Source organism: Gossypium hirsutum, chromosome A12 (genome assembly GCF_007990345.1).
Source record: "Gossypium hirsutum isolate 1008001.06 chromosome A12, Gossypium_hirsutum_v2.1, whole genome shotgun sequence".
NCBI classification, from domain to species: domain Eukaryota; kingdom Viridiplantae; phylum Streptophyta; class Magnoliopsida; order Malvales; family Malvaceae; genus Gossypium; species Gossypium hirsutum.
The window spans coordinates 73,148,069-73,171,126 of NC_053435.1; the positions used below are offsets into that span (position 1 = coordinate 73,148,069).

General features: G+C 39.3%; 1 non-coding gene across 1 annotated transcript; it reads left to right on the forward strand.

Moving 5' to 3' along the window:
• Nucleotides 1–21,237: 21,237 nt before the first annotated feature.
• On the forward strand, nt 21,238–21,343 carry LOC121212056 (small nucleolar RNA R71). Its single transcript, XR_005907266.1, has one exon. It is a non-coding gene; the product is annotated as a small nucleolar RNA R71 (small nucleolar RNA).
• The last annotated feature ends 1,715 nt before the right edge of the window (nt 21,344–23,058 follow it).

A 23,058-nucleotide genomic window follows, 5' to 3' on the forward strand; every position in this document is an offset into this window, starting at 1 on the left:
CCGAAAATCTTACCGGTAAATAGGTTTGGGTATCGTTCTTTCATAGAGTTCTCGGGTTCCCGAGTAGCTTCTTCCATCCCGTGTTTGAGCCGTAACACTTTTACTAAAGGAACATTTTTGTTTCGTAACTCTTTCACTTCACGAGCTGGGATACGAATCGGTTATTCTTCATAACTCATATCGGCTTGAATTTCAACCTCGGAGGGACTTATTATGTGCGAAGGATCAGATCCGTAACGTTGAAGCATTGAGACATGAAAAACGTTGTGAATCTTCTCGAGATCAGGGGGTAAAATCAATCTATATGTCACCGGACCAACTCGTTCGGATATTTCATACGGCCCTATGAACCTCGGACTCAGTTTGCCCTTACGGCCAAATCTGAGTATCTTTTTCCAAGGTGAAACTTTAAGAAATACTTTGTCTCCCACCTGATACTCAATATCTCTTCGTTTTAAATCCGCGTACGACTTCTGACGATCTGATGCTGCCTTCAGACTTTCACGAATTATTTTTACTTTCTGCTCGGCATCTTTAATCAAATCAACTCCAAAAATTTTAATTTCACCGAGCTCGGTCCAAAACAATGGTGTACGGCATTTGCGACCGTACAAAGCCTCGTAAGGTGCCATCTTAATACTTGACCGAAAACTATTGTTGTAAGCGAATTCAATCAAAGGTAAATACCGCTCCCATGAACCACTAAACTCTAGGATGCAACATCTCAACATATCCTCAAGTATCTGAATTATCCGCTCGGATTGACCATCAGTTTGTGGATGAAAAGCGGTGCTAAAATGCAACTTGGTACCCAAAGCTTCTTGCAGTTTCTTCCAAAATCGCGAGGTGAATCTCGGATCTCTATCCGAGACAATAGAAATAGGTACCCCGTGTAATCTTACAATCTGAGAAACATACAATTCAGCTAGTTTACCCAATGAATAATCCGTACGTACGGGAATAAAATGAGCCAACTTAGTCAGCCTATCAACAACAACCCAAATCGCATCTTTCTTACTTGCCGACAATGGCAACCCAGATACAAAATCCATCGTGACTCGATCCCATTTCCATTCAGGTATCATGATCGGCTGAAGTAAACCTGGAGGCACTTGATGTTCCGCTTTCACTTGTTGACATATTAAACACCTCGAAACAAAATCGGAAATGTCTCGTTTCATACCATGCCACCAAAACTGACGTCTCAGATCGTTGTACATTTTCGTACTCCCTGGGTGAATTGACATTCGGCTACAATGAGCTTCGTTCAGAATCATCGAAATAAGTTATGAATTTGTTGGAACACACAAACGACTTCTGAACCTCAAACAATCGTCGTCATCAATTTGAAACTCTGATTCCTTATCCGGAACACATTCAGCCCGTTTTGTAACCAATTCATCATCGACTTTCTGAGCTTCACGAATTTGATGAATCAACAATGGTCTAGCCTTTAATTTTGCTACTAACACATTGTCAGATAGAACAGACAAGTGTACATTCATCGCTCGTAAAGCAAACAGTGATTTACGACTTAAAGCATCCGCAACCACATTAGCCTTTCCCGGGTGATAGTCAATGACAAGCTCATAATCTTTTAACAACTCGAGCCAACGTCTTTGTCGCAGATTCAAGTCTCTTTGAGTCATCAAATATTTGAGACTTTTGTGATCCGAATATACATGGCACTTCTCACCAAATAAGTAATGTCGCCATATTTTCAAAGCGAATACAATGGTAGCCAGTTCGAGATCATGGGTTGCATAATCTTTCTAATGTGGCTTCAATTGTCTCGACGCATAAGCTACAACTCGACCTTCTTGCATCAATACACAACCCAACCCAAGTAAGGATGCATCACTGTAAATGACAAACTCCTTGCCTGACTCGGGCTGCACTAGTACTGGAGCTTCAGTCAAATAAGTTTTTAGTTGATCGAAACTTTTCTGACACTTTTCTGTCCATTCAAACTTAACATCTTTCTGAAGTAGTTTCGTTATTGGTGTGGCTATCATTGAGAAACCCTTTACAAAGCATCTGTAGTAACCGGCAAGTCCCAAAAAGCTCCAAACTTCAGTAATATTTCTCGGAGGCTTCCAGTTAAGTATGGCCGAAATTTTGCTGGATCAACTTGAATACCCGATGCAGATACCACATGACCCAAGAAGCTAACCTCTCTTAACCAGAACTTGCACTTACTGAACTTAGCATATAACCGCTTATCTCGTAAAATCTGTAACACTAATCCTAGGTGTTCAGCATGTTCGGTTTCATCTCTTGAATAGACTAAGATGTCATCAATAAACACAACTACAAACCGGTCCAAATACTGTCTGAAGATCCGATCCATCAAATCCATAAATACTGCAAGGGCATTAGTGAGTCCAAACGGCATCACTAAGAACTCATAGTGACCGTATGTCGTTCTGAAAGTAGTTTTGGGTATATCCGAATCTCGAATTCGCAACTGATAATAACCCGATCTCAAATCTATCTTTGAAAACACTGAGGCTCCCTTTAGTTGATCAAACAAATCATCAATACGCGGTAACGGATATTTATTCTTTATTGTCACTTTATTCAGCTGACGATAGTCGATGCACAACCTCATGGTTCCGTCCTTCTTTTTCACAAACAATACTGGTGCACCCCAAGGGGAGAAACTTGGTCGAGCGAAACCTCTATCCTTCAACTCTTGCAACTGAGCTTTCAACTCCTTTAACTCGGTTGGTGCCATACGATACGGAGCTATCGAAATCAGTGTAGTCCCAGGTACAAGCTCAATACCAAACTCTACCTCCCGAACAGGTGGTAAACCCGGTAATTCTTCAGGAAAAACATCCAGATATTCACAAACCACCGGCACAGATTCAGGCTTCTTTTCTAACTCTTTGTCATCAAGTACATACGCAAGGTATGCTTCACACCCCTTTCTTACATATTTCTGAGCCAACATCGATGATATTACAGCTGGCAATCCATTCAAGTCAGTAGACTCAACTCGGATTATCTCGTTATTTACACACCTCAAATCAATGGCTTTTCTTTTGCAATTTACAATTGCATCATGTACGGTCAACCAATCCATACCGAGGATAACATCAAATTCATCAAACGGTAAAAGCATCAAATCGGCCGGAAAACAGGAACCTCGGATTACTAGGGGACATTTCTTACACACTTTGTCGACAAGCACATAATGACCCAAGGGATTTGACACCCGAATTACGAACTCAGTAGACTCAATAGGTAAAGTCTTACTGGATGCTAAGGTTTCACATATATAAGAATGAGTAGAACCAGGGTCAATCAAAGCAATCACATTAGTATCAAAGAGAGTAAAAGTACCGGTAATAACATCTGGCGAGGAAGCATCCTCACGTGCGCGTATAGCATAAGCTCTAGCAGGAGCGCGAGCCTCAGATCTGGTTGTAGCATCTCTAGATCCTCTCTGACCACCACTAGCATTGCCCGTATTTCTAGATGGTCTACCCCGAGCAGTAGTAGTACCTGGTTTCCCACTCTGATTTACATTTTGTTCAGTCAGTCTCGGGCAATCCTTGATAAAATGGTCAACTGATCCGCACTTATAACAGGAGCGGTCATGGAATCTACAACTCCCTGAATGCCATTTACCGCAATACTAGCACTCTGTTCTGTCTCGACAATCATTTCCAACACTGGCGACCGAAGTGACTCGTGTACTCGTAGGGGGTCGATCATGATCTCGTCTAGAAAAGCCCGAAGTGTCTCTAGATCGGCTTAAATCATCTCTAAATTTCTTCGATGACTGTTGAAAGGGCTTTCCCGAAGATCTCTTACGAAACTCCTTTGCTCCCATATCAGCTTTTCTTTTCTCCTTACTGAGCTCCTCGGCTTTGCAAGCTCGCTCGACAAGTACCACAAATTCTTTGATTTCTAAAATGCCAACATACAACTTTATATCATCGTTCAGTCCATCTTCGAAACGTTTACACATCACAGCTTCTGAAGAAATGCATTCTCGAGCGTACCGGCTAAGCCTTACAAACTTTCGTTCATAATCAGTAACCGACATGGAACCTTGTTTAAGTTCAAGAAATTCTTTCCACTTTTGATCAATGAATCTCTGACTGATATACTTTTTTCGAAACTCAGTTTGGAAAAACTCCCAAGTTACTTGCTCTCTGGGCACAACAGAAATCAACGTATTCCACCAATAGTAGGCAGAATCACGTAGCAAGGAGATAGTACACTTTAGGCATTCATCGGGTGTTCAAGATAGTTTATCAAGTACCCGAATAGTGTTGTCCAACCAAAATTCAGCTTGCTCGGCATCGTCGCTGTCTGTAGCTTTAAATTCAGTAGCCCCGTGTTTTCGGATTCTGTCAACTGGGGGCTTATTTGACCTTATTTGGTCAGTTACCGGAGGTATTGTAGGTGCGGGGGTTGTATTAGTCGGGAATGGAGGTTGTGGAACAGCCGTATTAGTTCGAATATGCTGATTGAACCAATCATTCATCACGCTATAAAAAGTTTGTCTAGCATCATCATTTTGATTACTAGCAACAGGTTGAGAGTCTGCCGGCGCTGTCCCTTGTGCGGGAGCAGGTGCTACACTCTCAAGATCATCAGCTACCGCTCGGTTGGGATCGGGATCCATTTTTATAAGTAAACACATTTTTAACTGTCAGAAATCACCACACTATCAAATAAACACATAATGGCATGTATAGCTAGACCCAAACGTATTACGGTAGTCCTAGAATCGACTAAACCGTAGCTCTGATACCAATAAAATTGTAACAGCCCGTACCCGAGACCGTTGCCGGAGTCAAAGACGAGATTTTAACAGACTTATTTCATTGATTTACACAGCTCATTTTAAAATTTCCAGACAAGCTGGTTAACTGCATCACAGTCACTCTAAAAGTCATATCTCGAGTTCCAAAACTCGAAAATTAATTCCGTAAATTTTCCCTGTTATAGGGTTTTTGGTCAGGCCAATTAGTACAGTTTTTCTAGAATTGTTTTTCTAGAATTGTTTTTCTAGAATTTTTGGTCAGGCCAATTAGTACAGTTTATTAGTTAAATTCTCCCCTGTTATAGGGTTTGACTACTCTGACCTTCATGATTACGACTTAGATATCTCCATGTACAGGGCTTCAATACTTATGCCGTTTGTTTCTAATGAAACTAGACTCAAAAAGGAATCTGTATATATAAAGAATGACTTCTAATTATTTCTGGTTAATTTATGGTAAATTTCCAAATTCAGAATAGGGGATCTAGTAACCGTTCTGGCCCTGTTTCACGAAAACTTAAACATCTCAAAAAAATATGGCTCATATGGTCGTTTCGGTTCTTCCATATGAAAATAGACTCATCATGGTTCGATTACATAATTTATTCATTATTTAATTACATTCCTACTATTTTTAGTGATTTTTCAAACTCACATCACTGCTGCTGTTAGCATCTATTTTAAGGTAAATTTCACCTATTTCATAGTTTCCATGATTCAACTAGCCATTGACATACATAGCACCAAATATGATCATGATTAACCATTCCAATGGCTAGTCATTGCCAAGCATTTCCACACCTCTCAATAACCATATATATACAAAATGATTTTAATACTATGCTCAAAATATTTAAGCCATTTTCGCATGGCTATCTGAATATCTACACATTACCAAAGGTACTTGACTAACAACAAAGGGCAGTCCTATACATGCCATTATCAAGGCTCAACCAAAAGAGTCCCAAAAGGGCTTTGATAGTGTAGGCGACTTCGACCTTGACACTCCCGAGTCCGATAGCTGACGAGCAAAATCTATAAAACAGAGAATCAAAGCAACGGAATAAGCATTTAATGCTTAGTAAGTTTGAGTAATGAAGTCATGCACAACTGAAGTATAGCATTCATATGACTAAACGAATAATTTCATATACACATATTCTCAAAATCACACCTACTTCACATTTCCAACTATTATATTCATACATAAGGAATCAACTTGGCTAAAGGCCGGAAGCTTGTTAATCGATTAAGCGAATACTATTTTAAAAGGAATCAACTATTACAATGCATATACGAAACATACCTCATCGTTTGGATTTTACGAGCGTATTAATTGAAATTATTACAGCAAGATCTCTCACTTCCAAACCCAAGTACCTTCGGGATTTAGCCGGATATAGCAACTCGCACAAATGCCTTCGGGTCTTAGCCCGGATATAGTCAATAGCACAAATGCCTTCGGGACTTGGCTCGGATATAGTCACTAGCACAAATGCCTTCGGGACTTAGCCCGGATATAGTCACTAGCACAAATGCCTTCGGGACTTAGACCGGATATCATTCGAATAATCATGCACATATATCAATAAATCATGACACATCCATATTTCATTTTCATCACTAAAGCTCAAACACAAGACACTTATCAAACCTTACCAATTTTGGCTCAATAGCCACATACAAGGAACATGATTTTGATTGGCTTTATAACATGATCTCTATACTCATTCGGCTACCCGTCATAGGTATAAACTAATCACCTCAAAATATCATTCAAGTAGAATCATTATATCTCCGTTTATTCGTTATGCTTATATGTCATGCCTTAATCTAATCATAAACTAAGTTTCATTACTCGAAGACTTACCTCGGATGTTGTCGAACGACCTCAATGGCTATTCAATTACTTTTTCCTTTCCTTTATCAGATTTAGTTCCCCTTTGCTCTTAAGCTTAATTTAACAAATAAATTGATTTAATCATTTCGAACATCAAAGAGAAATTCAAGGTACTTAGCCCATATATATATTAGGCATTAGAGTCATATATATATATGAAATCATGAATCAAATTCAACATATTAGCCAATGTTCTCCTTTAGCTGATTACCTAAGTCAAGATAAAGCCATCAATATGCTTACCTATAGCAAAACGTACAACATCAATCTATGTATTCATTCATGTGGCCGAATATGCATATTCCAATATGATATCATTTCCATTTCATCTAACACTTAACATATACCACATATCAATTAACCAACATTTTTTTATAATTACAAGACTCTTCATCTATTCATGCTCTCATATTCAGTCATCCATATACTAACCATATAACCAAAAATTCTAAGTTTAAACACAATACAACATTTTAGCACCATGGCCGAACACTTCATGAAGTTTCTAAGACCTACCCTTTTTAAATTCTCACACATACTCACCTCCAATCCTTTTTATTAAGCACTCAAACTCAATCATTTTCATACCTCATCATTTCAATCACTCACACGGCATGTGTTCAACTCATTAGACAAATCTATGTTTGGCCATTGTACCCATGAGCATTAAAATTTATAATTTGACTAACTTAAACCCTTTTCTTCAACAATTCTTCCTAAAACATAAAGGCTATAACCCGATCTCATCCTTTAATAACTAAAACCGAATGCTCAAACCATCACCAAGATTTCAAAATTTTGACATGGGTTATGTAAGAAATTAGCTAATCAACTAGAAACAAGCTTAAAATTTTAAAAAAATCTAACACAACTTACTAACCTCCCTTAAGCTTAAAGTGACTGAAACCTTCTCTTCTTTCTTTCTTCAATTCGGCCAATAAGAATCAAAAAGGATGAAGCTTTTTTTTTTCTTCTAGTTACGGCAAAATGGGGGAGCAAGAATGAAACAACTTTGGTTTCTCCTCCCACTCCCCTCATATTTTATTGTTCTTAACACAACATGTTATCACAAAATGTTTATAATATGTTTTACCCCATAGCATGGCCGGCACTATCTAAAACTTGGGTAATTTGACATGCAAACCCATCATTTATACAACATGCATTAATAGGTCCTTATAGATTAACCTATCACATTTCAAAAGTGTCACACATAAGTCTTATTAATTAAATTCACATGCAATCGACTAAATCGAAGCTTAAAACTTTCACACATTTATATTCACATATTTTAGACAATAAATATCATATTCAAATACTTCGGTGACTTGGTTTAGTGGTCCCGAAACCACTTTCCGACTAGGGTCAATTTAGGGCTGTCACAACTCAGCTGTAGATCGGGTCCAAAAATGTTTTCAAAACTTTAAGCCAAAGAGGGTATTTTTGGAAAAATCTGACTTTTGAAAACAAATTTTCTGGTTAAAGTAGATAATTTTCAAACTTGGTTTCTTTAAATCAAATGTTTGAGAAATGGATTTTAAAAAGGCCTAAATCTTTTGAGTTTGTCTGAAATCTGATAAGGTGGCACACTGAATCCCCGGCACCAAGTCTGTAAGTATCTTTCTGCTCTATATATATACTGTACTGTACTAAAAATAATACTATAGATAGTAATGAGCCTTAGATATAGTACTATAGTTAAGGTAGTATTAAGGCTACAAAACTGAGACTGTAGGGTAAACTAAGCCCTAGGAAACTGAGACAGTAGCTAAACTGCGATTGCGCGAGAACAACTCTGAAACCTTATCTGTTAATAAGATATTCTGTAATAAACAATTGAAACAGTAAACTAAAGTCATAAAATTCGTAATCAGACAAATCGATATGAGTACAAAAGCTGCTCGGGGAAGAGGCCGTGGTCGAGGCCGAGGTAGTACTCAAGTTGGATCTTCGTCTTCTGAACACATACCAACTGGTGAGGCATGACCACCACCGGTGGATGCTAATGGGCCGTATGATCGAGCCACAGGGGACGACACTTTGTCCGAGGCCATGTTGAGAGTTTTGGAAAGGGTGGTCGGAGCTAATGTCGGGCCCATGAATAGGGGGTCCATTTCTGAGTGACTTTAGGCCAACGGAGCGGAGGTTTTTAGGGGCGTATCTGGAGTAGCCCCAAATGTGGCTGAGCATTGGTTGGAAGCCACGGAGCGGATTATGGATGACCTGGACTGCTCAGTGGAGCAGAAGTTAAAAGGAACAGTGTCGTTGCTGCGGGACGATGCGTATGTGCATCGATTATCGCCAGTTGAACAAAATGACGATAAAGAAAAAATACCCACTGCCTAGAATTGAAGATCTATTTGACCAACTTAGAGGAGCTTTGGTATTTTCCAAGATTGACCTTCGATCTGGATACCATCAGCTAAGGGTAAAGGAAGTGGATATTCATAAGACAGCATTCAGAGCTCGATATGGTCATTATGAGTTTCTGGTTATGCCATTTGGGTTGACGAACGCACATGCAACTTTCATGGATCTGATGAATCGAGTATTCCAACCTTACTTGGACTGATTCGTGGTCGTTTTTATCGATGATATTCTGGTATATTCGGAAACTGAGGAGAAGTATGATGAGCATCTACGTATTGTGCTGCAAGTGCTGAGAGAGAAGCAACTTTATGCGAAGTTTAGTAAGTGTGAATTCTGGTTGTGAGAAGTGACTTTTCTAGGTCATGTGGTTTTTGCCAAAGGAATTAGAGTGGATCCTCGAAAAATTGAGGCAGTTTTGGAATGGAAACCACCGAAGTCAGTATCGAAAATTCGGAGTTTTCTGGGTCTGGCAGGCGATTACAGAAGGTTTGTAGAGGGATTTTCTCTGATTGCTGCACCATTGATGAAACTGTTAAGGGAAGGAGTAGCATTTGTCTGGACTGAAAAACAGTAGAAAGCTTTTGACCAATTGAAAAAGGTATTGACTGAGGCGCCAGTGTTGATTCAACTAGAGCCTGGGAAGGACTTCACTTTGTACAACGATGCGTCCCATGTGGGGTTAGGATGTGTACTGATGTAAGAGGGTAAGGTGGTCGCTTATGCTTCGCGACAACTTAAGCCTCATGAAGCGAACTACCCTACACACGATTTAGAGCTAGCAGCAGTGATCTTCTCGTTGAAAATTTGGAGACATTACTTATATGGAGAAAGTGTATTATATACACAGACCATAAGAGCCTAAAGTATCTATTAACTCAGAAGGAGTTAAACCTTAGGCAACGAAGATGGATAGAGTTGCTTAAGGATTACGACTGTTCGATTGAGTACCACCCAGGTAAGGCTAATGTGGTGGCTGATGCTTTGAGTCGAAGGGTTGTTGCTGACTTGAGAGCCTTTTTTGCACGTTTGAGTCTATTCGACGATGGAAGTCTGTTGGCAGAATTGCAAGTGAGGCCTACTTGGACCGAACAGATTAAAGAAAAATAGTTGAAGGATGATTCGTTAGTTCTTCGGTTTCGGTAAGTTAAGAATGGTGAGAATGAGGATTTTGGACTGAATACTGACGGAGTTCTGTGCTTTCATGGAAGAGTTTGTATTTCAAAGGACCCTGAATTGAGGCGGTCAATTCTAAAATAGGCTCATGGTGGACCTTGTGCTATGCATCCTGGAGGAAATAAGTTATATCGAGACCTACGAGAGGTGTACTGGTGGCCTAGACTAAAACGAGAGGTGACTGAGTTGGTTGGGAAATGTCTGACATGCCAACAAGTTAAGGCCGAGCACCAATTGCCTTCTAGATTACTGCAATCGGTGAAAATTCCACTATAGAAGTGGGAGAGAGTAACTATGGACTTCATGAGTGGGCTACCTTTGACACCCACCAAGAAAGATTCTGTGTGGGTAATTGTGGATAGGTTAACGAAATCTTCCCATTTCATACCTGTTCATACTGGTTACTCACTGCAATAGTTGGCCAAGTTGTATGTGGCGGAGATAGTGCGACTGCATGGGGTGCCAGTGTTGATTATTTCTGATTGAGACTCTAGATTTAAATCTCAATTCTGGCAAAAGTTGCAGGAGGCGTTGGGTACACGATTGGATTTTAGTACTGCTTTTCACCCTCAGACAGATGGACAGTCGGAAAGGGTTATTCAAGTTTTGGAGGATATGTTAAGAGGTTGTATCATCGATTTTCATGGTAGTTGGGAGGACTACTTGCCATTGGCGGAGTTTACATACAACAATAGCTACCAAGCAAGTATTCAGATGGCTCCATATGAGGCACTTTATGGGCGAAGATGTCGTACACCTACGTATTGGACAGAGTTGGGTGAACGACAAGTGCTTGAACCATAATTAGTAGCAGATAATGAAAGTAAGGTTAAGTTGATAAGAGATCGATTAAAGGAGGCATCTGATAGACAGAAGTCGTATACAGATCTAAAGTGTAAAGAGATTGAGTTCGTTGTTGGAGATATGGTTTTCTTGAAGGTTTCACCTTGGAAGAAGATCTTGAGGTTCAGCAAGAAAGGCAAATTGAGTCCGCAGTTTATAGGGCCTTATCGGGTTCTTAAATAGGTAGGGCTAGTAGCATATCAGTTAGAGTTACCACCGGAGTTGGATAGAATCCATGACATCTTTCATGTGTCCATGTTGAGACCATATCGGTTGGATCCTTCACATGTTGTGCCAGTGGAAGAGATTGAAGTAAAGACTGATTTAACCTTTGAGGAGGAACCCGTGCAAATTTTAGATTGAGAGGTTAAAGTTTTAAGAAGGAAGTCGGTTCTGTTGGTGAAAGTACTGTGGTGTAATCAAGGAAGGGAAGAGGCTACTTGGGAGTCAGAAAAGACTATGCATCAATAATACCCTTAATTATTTGGATCAGGTAAATTTTGAGGCCAAAATTTCTTTAAGGGGGGTAGAGTTGTAACCCCTGATTTTTAGGTTTTTCCGGGTTTCTGTGATTTTTGGTAAATTTTGAAATTTTGGTGTTCTGAATATTGGAATTGTGTTTAAGTGTGTTAGTGGGCCTTTAGAAGGCCCAAGCCTAAGTTAAACACGGTAAAATATCAAGGTTGGATTTTAAATGAATATGAGACTTGGTTAAGTGGGCTTTTAAGTAGAACTTCGTAAATTATGACGCAAATAAGGCCTTGGTAAAGTGGCAAGGTGGCACCACTAAGTTCGTAAAAGAAATGGCATCTGGGAAGGAATTAAAGGTCCAGGGTTCAAGTTGCAAGGTAGGCATATGATTACTTTTTAATTTTAGGCATGTGTCGGGCATGTGATCACTTAAGTGAATTTCAGCAAGGGCCTTAAGGAGGTTGGGCCAATTTTTTTAGTTGATATTAGGGTTAGGTTCTTTTTTTCTCTGTCTTGGAGAATTAGGGTTAGCCACCTGAAAGCTTTCACTGCCATTCATCCTTTTTGAGTTCTCACAAAAGCCGAAAACGCAAATTCCTTCTCTTTGGTGCCGATTTCTTCTTTCTTTATTTTTCCTCCATTTTCTTTCTTCCTTTTTGCTTGTTCTTCTAGCCGAAACCTTCTGATCACCTTACTCACCTCCTCTGTCAATCCCATTCTCCACAAAACCTCCATAGCCGATTGCCATAAAAGCTGAAATCCTGAAAACTCACTGCTTGTGCCGATTACTCCAAGCCAAAATCCTTCAGTTATTTTTTTTCTTTTTGATCAACTTTCATCTTCTCTAAACCCTTAGTATCTGTCAGCAACATTACTTCAAATTTATAGCCTCAAATCGTCATCTTCTTCATCACTTAAAAGCTGAAATACCATAGATTTAGGGATTTATAGCCGAAACTTCAGATCTCCTGGATTCGAGTTCTACTATCGTTAAGAGGATAGATCTGCATCAGATCTACGTAGAAATCAAAGAGGAATAAGTGGTAAGTGCTCATCACCTCAGATCTAGTCTTATTTTACAATTTAGAAAAGCCAAAGTCCCTAAAATCTAGGGAGGATGTCGATTTTGGGCATAGGGCTTTAAGGGTATTTAATCGACGATTTCTTTTGGTGATTTGTGTCTTCTAGAGGTTTGATCGAAGGCTTGGATCTTTGGAACAACTAGACTTAGATCTAGTCATCGGTTTTTGGCAAAAAGGTAAGATTCTAAAGGCTTTAGGGGCATGGTTCGAATATGGGTTGCTGAATATTGGGATTGGTTGTTGTGGGTTACAATCTAAGAATTGTGGTAATCAATTGTAGGACATCATAAGGGATCTCAGTAGCAGTCGTTGCGAAACAGGTGTGTATCGAACACCCCCTCATAGTTCAATTCGGTAAAAGCCAAAATATCAAAATTCTGGCATTTCGTGGGCTTGTGAGTGTGCGAGTTCTCACAAGATGTTTAGAAATCATTAGATCTGAAATTGCAAAGTGGTAATTTAGTCGTGTGTGAAATTTTGTGCACTTCGGTAATTGGGCGTCGATAGGCTAAAACTGGGCCCAATGGGCTTACGGGCCCATACGTGTAATAATAATAAATAAATAAGTATAATTTAAAAAAATAGGCAATAAGTATGTTCTGTTAGACTGTAGAATCGAAACTGCTTAAACCGGTAAACTGGTCATAAAATTTGAATTAAATGGGCTTAAATTGCTAATGGACACTGTAGGGCCCATTAGGGGTTTCAGGGCCCAATGGCTAAAATTGTGAAATTGAGATAAATAAATTACTACGATGACAAATGGGCTAGTAAGGACCGTAACATTCATGAGAACCCTTAAAACTAATAAAATTACTGAAATACTTTTATAGGTGGAAAGTTTACAGTTTACCCCTAGGAGCAAAATTACTGATATACCCCTTGGGTTAAGGTTGACCTGAATGCATGTTCGACTGTTACTATTTACTGCATGCCATGTTATTGTTATCTGATGCATGGGACTGGGTTATTGATGGAGGAAGTACTGAAAGTAGCTTGACCACGTGCTAGAGGCTTTGCCTCAACTTATTGATATCTGAGCAACTATGCTGCAACTGTGGAGTGTAGGGCTGGGTGGGTTGAGCTATTCCCCACATGGTGTGGAGGGATGGTACGGGTGGAGTGTAGCGGTTGGCTATAGGCTGGGTTGGGCTTGCATACACGAATATATCTGTTCTATTCTGGAATGGGCCTATGGGCCATACTGTTATCTGAAAAGGGGCTAAGGCCTAGTTTATCGTATTCTGAAAAGGGCTTCGACCCAGTACCCGCAGTTATCTGAATAGGGTTTAGGCCCAAGGGGCTTGAGCTGACTTGGGCTTTGGATGGGTTTTCCATATACAATGAGTTTTCCAAACTGACCCCCTTTCTCTTCCATCCTTGCAGGTGAGCCCTAGTTGGTGGACTTGGAGTTGGGCGGGATTCAGAGTGACCACGAAGATTAAATTTCTGGTTTTTAAATAAGTTTCAAGTAGCTTCCCTTTTAAATTTCGCATTTATTTTTGATTATTTCTACTTTGGTTAAAGTTGTTATAAGGCCACTCTATTATTTTTATTTTGGGTTTTTAAATTACTTAAATCGTTTCCAACTTGAGATTCATATCACTTAAATTGATTCCTCGAAATTGGTTAACTCTAGGTTTATCAAAAACTACTTGTTTCAAACTGACACGACAATCAAACGTCTTCAAAACGAAACTTTACAAGGTGCAACAAAAGTCACATTTTTCTAAACCCTTAACAATCGATAATGAATAGGACTCACACTAGTGAATCGGAACATTTCTCTTAGAACTTCATTAATGGTTTTTGCAAAGCTCACCCAAACTTTAGTAAACTAGGTAACTTGGTTAGTGGTAGGTAATATGACACACCGAATTCGGCCGTAACGTTTAGAACGGGTTTGTAGTGTTACAACAAGCGTTGATCCAAGGGCTCAAAACTCAGATAGGCCTACTTTCCAAACTAATCTCTGAACGACCACAAGTTAGCTTACCAAGTAATACTGAACCCAACCCAAAGGAACAACTCAACGCGATTAATGTTAAAGATGAAGAAGGATTCGTTGAGCCTGAGCCAAAACCGAGGCAAGAAACTATGGTAAGCAGAGGCCAAAGTGACGTAGGTCATAATAAAAAAAAATTAGTGAATGTCGAATATAAACCTCGTGTGCAATACCCCAACACAATAAGGAAAGACCGCTCAGATGAACAATTTGGTAAATTCTTACATTAACTTACCGTTTATTGAAGCTCTATCACAGATGTCAAACGCAATGAATTTTTTAAAGAAGCTTTTAGGAAATAAGCGGAAGTTGGACGAGGCATTGCATGTGGAGCTAAATGCAGTTTGCTCAGCTATTCTGCAAAATAAGCTACCGAACAAATTAAAAGATCCAGGGAGTTTTACAATTCCTTGCTTAATTGGTAGTTTAGATGTTAATAATGCATTAGCTGATTTAGGGGCTAGTATTAACGTCATGCCCTACAAAATGTTCAAACAATTAGGTCTTGGGAAACCCAAACAGACTAGGATGAGCATTCAATTAGCAGATAAAACTATAAGATTTCCTAGGGGTATTATTGAAGATGTGCTAGTTAAAATCAATAAATTTATATTTCCCGTGGACTTCATTATTCTAGACATAGAGGGGGATAGCAACACTCCTTTAATTCTAGGATTGCCCTTTTTAGCAACTGCTAAAACGATCATTGATGTTGGCACAGGTGAGCTCACACTCCGTGTGGGAGATGAAACAATCATCCTTCAAGCTCGCAATTCTAGCAACACATCAAAAATTGAAGGTGATCGTTTAACCTATTCTACTAAAACTGATAATATGGTACAACCTACTTTGCAGGAAATGAGTCTGAAGGAAGTACATAAGCCATTCTCAAGCAATGGTGGAGGACCTATTCATGAAGAGCGAAGGCTACAAATCGAGAAGCTAGATGAATGGCGGACAAATAAACCAAGAACGCATGATAAACCAGAACTACGCCAGAACAAGCTCAACACCTTCCCACATCAACTTAAGGTTGGAGATAAAGTCTTATTAGATGCCACAGATCCTCACATTGTCACTACCACTCCAAATGAAGAAATCCCTCTTACAGTACTTGGCATTTTCCCATTTGGTACAGTCGAGGTAAGTCATCCCAAGTTTGGCACTTTTCAGGTAAACAACTCCTGTCTAAAACCTTATTTTGATGAGAATGATAGCAGGAATGAAAAGTATAAACTCCTCAAACCACCATGACCATTCAATGGAGAGGTAAGTCGAGCTTAGACTATAAATAAGCGCTTCTCCGAAGGCAACCCGACCACTAACTATATTAACTTCTTTAAAATTTAGTCTTCAACACCTAACTTACTAACGGAGCTCTTGAATACAGGTTTTTCACAGAGACACGACCAAGCACACGGGCGTGCTTAAGGCCGTGTGAAAATAGGGCAACATTTCTCCCAAACACGAGCTACTACAAAATGCGACAGCCGTGCGACATGGCCGTGGTCAAGCCTACGAGAACAACATAGGCGTGCGACACGCTCGTGTGAAAGAACCATGGATGAACCTGCTAAAACAGCATGGGTGTGCGACACGCCCGTGTCTAGCACCCGTGGTCAAACCTGTTAGATTGACACGGGCGTGGGTCTACTTACACGGGTGTGGGAGAAGTGAACAATGCAAGACACGGCCGTGCAACACGATCGTGTGCACCCACATGCCCAAGGAACACGGGCGTGTACTAAATATCAGACGTGCCCAAACTCAAAATTCGCGAATTACACAGCCTAAAATTGGGGAACACGGGCGTGTTACCTGGCCGTGTGCTCCAAAATCTATAAATAGGCTACACTATTTATTGTCTTCTTCACCCAAAAACCCTAACCCTAGCCGCTGCAAGTCCACACGCCCTCCCTGCCACGCCCGTGCGCCGCTTCCAACTTCATTCCTGACGCTTACTCCTCCATTTTTTAGCATTTGTTCATTCTTTTCCCTTTAACTCCACTCATTTTTAATGCTATAATCTTCATGTATCTCACACTATGCTATCATTCAAGTTTCATTTCTTTTAGATTAGTTATCATTCATTCCACATGACATATTTTTATGAAACTCTCATGCCTTACTCACTTATTCTAAATCAGTATTCATAGTTTTCAATTGCTTCTTGTTATTTACCATTACAACTCATGCCATGTGCTAAATTTATGCTCTTTATATTTCCATTAAATTCCTGGCCATTTTTACTCATATCACCATGCTAGTGCCACAAAAGTATGCCACTGAACTTATTGTTTTAGTTAGTTTTAGTAGTTGTGGCTGAAATTACAATTTTTATTTAGAATTTTTCTTCGTTTTACTTTGACCACTCATCAAGACGACTTGATGATCCTATTTGCAGGTACCATGTCATCTTCACGTGGTAAAGAGGCCGCTGTCCCTACTTCAAAGAAAAGGAAGGGAGCATCATCTTCCTCGGGTCCTACGGTAGAAGTTCGTCATCCTTTCCTGAGATTCCCCATCGGGCCCCAAGAAGAACTATTCCAAATACTCCGGGCCCGACCTTTAATTGCAGGCCGCTACATCGACTAGGCTGCGGTAGCACAAGTTCAGTTGGCTGAAGCGATTCGAGCCCTCCTAACCATCAATCTTTGGGAGCTTTTCTTTGAGATCATCGAATCGACATATCTCGAGCTTACGATGGAATTATGCTCCACATTTCATCTTCAGACCGTGATGACGAACTACGATGATCCCGACGCGATCCAATTTCGCCTAGGTGGATTAGTCTGCCAGCACAGCGTCCCAGAATTCAGTACGGCGCTGGGTTTATATACGGAGGAATTCAAGGAGGAGAATGACTTCTCAACCGTCACAACCATCGTTCTCCTTCACGGAGCTGGGACACACTAGTACCAGGTAAGGCCACCTACAATCCTACCCGCTCCAAGGCATCGGCTCTCCCTCTATCTCTAAGGTACCTATACACCATTTTGGCTCACACGATTATAGGAAGGTGAGAGAGCACCGATATTGTTAACACTCATGACGCCTACTTTTTATGGTGTATGTCGCACGAGCACGTCATCGACCTTGCCTATTTCATCGCCCTCGCAATTCAGCACCAGACGGAGCGGCATAGGACGGGGGTCATCTCTATTGGCCCCTATGTTACTCAGTTGGCTGACACTTCGGGCTCCTCAGCACCGCAACCCAAGAATTATCCTTAACCCTCATTGGCTAGATGTCTCCAGAAGGCATCTCGAGCATGCTTAGCATGAGGATGATCGAAAAGCGCCATGGAACCTACCCTCCTCAATATGTCTCACACAATCTACCGAGGAGGAGGCCTACGAGGACATTCTTGATGATGTCCCTCCACAGCACGAGGATCCACCGTTTCAGCCACCACCACCCTCTCATCTAGTTCATGCGGCGGCTTCATATGCTAACGTCTCCAAGTGCCTCACTCGATTCGAGTAGCAGTGTTTTCAATGATTTGGCAACATTGATGCTACTCTACAGCAGATTTGTCAGCACCTCCACATCTCATCGCCAGTCCCACCTCGCGAACCATCCAGCAATGAAGATTTATATAGAGCTCCTAAGCTCATCATCGCATAGGAACTAAAAACTCCACCGGGGGAGGTTCTCCACGACTGTGATGTCCTGATCGACCACGACCATAGCTACCATTAGATATAAAATTCTTTTGGTGCAGGACTTATGGACTAATGAACCTCTACCACCACTGGAGTATCCTCATCCACTCTCTCACCGATTATTCTTCAAAACTCCAGTTCGAGGAATTCATAATACAGGAAGTTTCACTTCTCCCCCTATCTTACGATTACAATTTTTTTTATCTATCTTTGTACATTGAGGGCAATGTACATCTTAAGTATTAGGGGTATTTATTTCATTATGAGAAAAATCCCTGAATGACTGCCTTGTTCTCTTGAAAAGCTCTCATACCATATTTAGGATAAATTTTGATTGATTTATGATTTTGATTGATATATCTTGAACTAAAACATAGGCATTTATGCATTGATTGTTTATACTTTAAGAAATAAGAGAATCAAGCATGATAAGTTGATTTTTAAGAATTTAAAATCTTAGGTTGTTTCCTCAAAGTTTAGGTATTACTTTGAGCTGGAATTCACAAGTCTAAACAGCAAAAAGCCATAATGTTTGTGAGATTTTTGAGCCTTTTGAGCATTTATTAATTCTTTCATGCACACTTTTATTATTTCTTTGAGTGCGTCAGTATTGAACTGTTACTCTAGAACTTGCTTGATTATGCACGTTAAGACCACACCATTTGATTTGATATGTCAAAATAATTAAAGCACTTAGGATTAATCCATTCATGCCATGAAAAGCCTCCCTCCAAGATTAACCCTTAGTAAACCCCATTGAGCTAACAAGCCATTTCTTGTATTACCCTTAATATTAACCCTTAACCCATTATTGTTGAAATCCCTTAAATTAATTTGATCCCTAATTTTTTGTCGAGATTGGAATTGAAATAGTTGCTTAGCTAAGTTTTATTCTACTTTGTATTTAACTTGTTCTTAAAAAAATGTGTGTATACAACTTAATAGTAGTAATCTTCTGAGCTAAAGAAGTTAAAATTCCATATTCGAAGAAAAGCTCTGTTGTACGTAATTGATGACTAGCCATTTTTCTAGTTAGGCAAAATTTTCAAGTCAATCTCGATTCTAACCTTTTCTTTCAGCTTGTGACCACACCCCCTAACCAAGCCTCATTACAACCCTATAAATACCTTTTGATTGATGTATCTTCTCAATTTATAGTGGTGGAGATTTGATTTTCATGCAAGCCTATGGTAATAATTTTTCATTATTGACTATTGAGTGCTTCAATTATTTTCCTTAAACACCTCGAGTGATTTGACTGAATCTTTAGTGAGGATGTGAAACTCTATGATATTATAAATCTAAGTTAATTACTTAGATAAGGGGAGACTGATTGCGTGATTTCGTAATAGGTTTTAAATATTTATAATTAATCGTTCTTGAAACTAACTATTAGCGCGATGTAGGCAAGTGTACCTATCTAACAGTAGTATAGTTTTAACAAGACTGGACTCTTGAACCCAAAGGAACTAAAAGTACTAGTAATGATTGTCTTTTTATTATTTAGCCTAAGAATAAGGTGGTTTTGTTTTAACTAACTAATTAACTAATCTAACAATTCACAGATAATGGAATTGGGGAATTACTTTTGGAAAAATGATTGAATTAAGACAATGAAGTCCACGGGAAATATAAATTTATCGATTTTAACTAGCACATCTTCAATAATACCCCTAGGAAATCTTATAGTTTTATCTGCTAATTGAATGCTCATCCTAGTTTGTTTGGGTTTCCCAAGACCTAATTGTTTGAACATTTTGTAGGGCAGGACGTTAATACTAGCCCCCAAATAAGCTAATGCATTATTAACATCTAACTACCAATTAAGCAAGGAATTGTAAAACTCCCTAGATCTTTTAATTTGTTCGGTAGCTTATTTTGCAGAATAGATGAGCAAACTGCATTTAGCTCCACATGCGACGCCTCGTCCAACTTCCGCTTATTTCGCTAAAAGCTCCTTTAAAAATTTCATTACGTTTGGCATCTGCGATAGAGCTTCAATAAACGGTAAGTTAATGTGTAATTTTTTTAAGAGTTTAAGGAATTTACCAAATTGTTCATCTGAGCGGTCTTTCCTTGTCGCGTTGGGGTATGGCACACGAGGTTTATATTCGACCTTCTCTGATTTGTTTTTATTATGACCTACCTCACATTGGCCTCTGCTTACCATAGTTTCTTGCCTTGGTTCTGGCTCTGGCTCAATGAATCCTTCTTCATCTTGAACATTAATTACTTTGAGTTGTTCCATTGGGTTAGGTTCAGTATTACTTGGCAAGCTACCTTGTGGTCGTTCGGAGATTAGTTTGGAAAGATGCCCTATCTGAGTTTCGAGCCCTTGGATCAGCGCTTGTTAATTTTTAAGTGCTGTCTCGGTGTTCTGGAAAGAGTTTCTAACACCGATATAAACTTTGAGAGCATCTCTTCAAGGTTTGGCTTCTTTTCTATTGATAGGGTGGTTGTTGGTAGCCTGGAGGTGGTCTCTGATTTCCTTGGCTTCCCCATGAGAAATTTGGGTGGTTCCTCCAACCTACATTGTAAGTGTTACTTTTTGAGATCGAAAATTATTGCCCATGTAATTTAACTACTCGTTATCCATGTTGTGGCTATAAGGTTGGTATTCTGAATTGCTTGATCCACCTCTTGCTTCGCACTGCATTACTGGGTGAACCTGTGAAGAACTAAGAAAACCATCAATTTTCTTATTCAAGAGTTCTACCTGATTAGATAGTATGGTGACCGAATCGATGTTATAAACACCGGCTATTTTCGTTGGTTTTGTCCTTATGACTTTCCATTGATAGTTATTCAGTGACATCTCCTCTATAAACTCATAAGCATCTTCAGGTGTTTTATTATTGATGGTTTCGCTAGCAGCTGCGTCAACCATTTGTCGAGTCGAAGGATTCAGGCCATTATGGAACGTTTGAACCTAAAGCCAAAGCGGTAACCCATCATGAGGGCACCTTCTCAATAAGTCCTTGTATCTCTCCCATGCATCCTAAAGAGTTTCTAAGTCCATCAGCACAAACGAAGAGATATCATTATGTAATTTGGCCGTTTTAGCCGACGGGAAATATTTTAATAGAAATTTTTTGGTCATTTGTTCTCAAGTAGTGATTGACCCTCGTGGTAATGAGTTCAACCACTGTTTAGCTTTGTTCCTTAATGAAAAAGGGAATAACTGAAGACGAATGGCATCATCAGAAACACCATTAATTTTAAATGTATTGCATAGTTCCAAAAAATTTGCTAAGTGAGCGTTGGGATCCTCATCCTGCAAACTATCAAACTGAACAAGTTGCTGTATCATTTGAATAGTGTTAGGTTTTAGCTCAAAAGTATTTGCAGCTACAGCAGGTCTAACTATGCTTGATTCAGTTCCTATTAAAGAAGGTTTAGCATAACCATACATAGTGCGTGGAGCATGATTTTGATTAACCGCAATTACAGAAGTTAGCAGATTCTCTTGGTTTTCAGCCATCTCTTCGGTTGGGGGTTGAGTATCGTCCTCTTGCTCGTTCTTTGTGTATATTAAGCTTCACCTTATTTCTCTTTGGTTTCTATGAACTGTGCGATAGATTTCTTCATCAAAAAGTAGTGGTCCTGACGGGTTTCTTCTAGTCATAAACTATAAAAACCTACCAAGAGAAAGAAAAAGTAAATTAGTAAATAATAATAATTAAAAATTAAATTGCAAGAAAAATAAATGGCTAAAGTAATAAAAATTGAGCATTCCTAATATCTTAATCTCTTCGGCAACGTCGCAAAAAACTTGATCGCGTGATTTCGTGATAGGTTTTAAATATTTATAATTAATCGTTCTTGAAACTAACTATTAGCACGATGTAGGCAAGTGTACCTATCGAACAGTAGTATAGTTTTAGCAAGACTGGATTGTCGAACCCAAAGGAACTAAAAGTACTAGTAATGACTGTCTTTTTATTATCTAGCTTAAGAATAAGGTGGTTTTGTTTTAACTAACTAATTAACTAATCTAAGAATTCACAGATAATGGAATTGGGGAATTACTTTTGGAAAAAATGATTGAATTAATACAATACTTAAGGAAAAATCCACCTAGACTGTACTTGTTATTCTGGCTCTGAATCGGTCGATTTATTCATTTAACTTATTCTGTAGAGATCCCTAAGTTATGTTATTATCCATATTCAAGACTAATAACGTCTAATCCTTAGATTGAATAATTGAGACTTTTCTCTAATTAACACTCTAGGGTTGCATTAACTAGATCTATGGATCACCTTATTAGGTTTCACCCTAATCCGGCAAAATCTTGTCACCCTATGTCTAGGCATGCAAACAACTCCGCTTAATTATGACAAATGTACTCTTAGACAGGGTCTATTCCTCCTCTGAAAAAGAGCTTATCTTGAATCAGTATCCTGGGATATCAAAACAAGAATTAAGAACACATAGTTAAGAACAAGTTAAATATTTATCATACAATTCAGAAAATAATAACAAGATTCGTCTTAGGTTTCATTCCCCTTAGGTATTTAGGGGATTTAGTTCATAACTAAAAAGGAAAACATCTCAGAAGAATAATGAATACAAAACATAAAGAAAACCCAAAACTCCTGAAGGGAAATTGAGAGGAGATCTTTAGTCTTGATGGTGACTCCGGCTCCTGAAGGGAAATTCAAGTAATCCCTTCCTTCCTCTCCGTGCCTCCCTTTACTTTCCTTCTTTAGGGTGTATTTATAGGCTTTAGAATGCCTAGAAGCCCTCAAAATTGGCCATTTCCA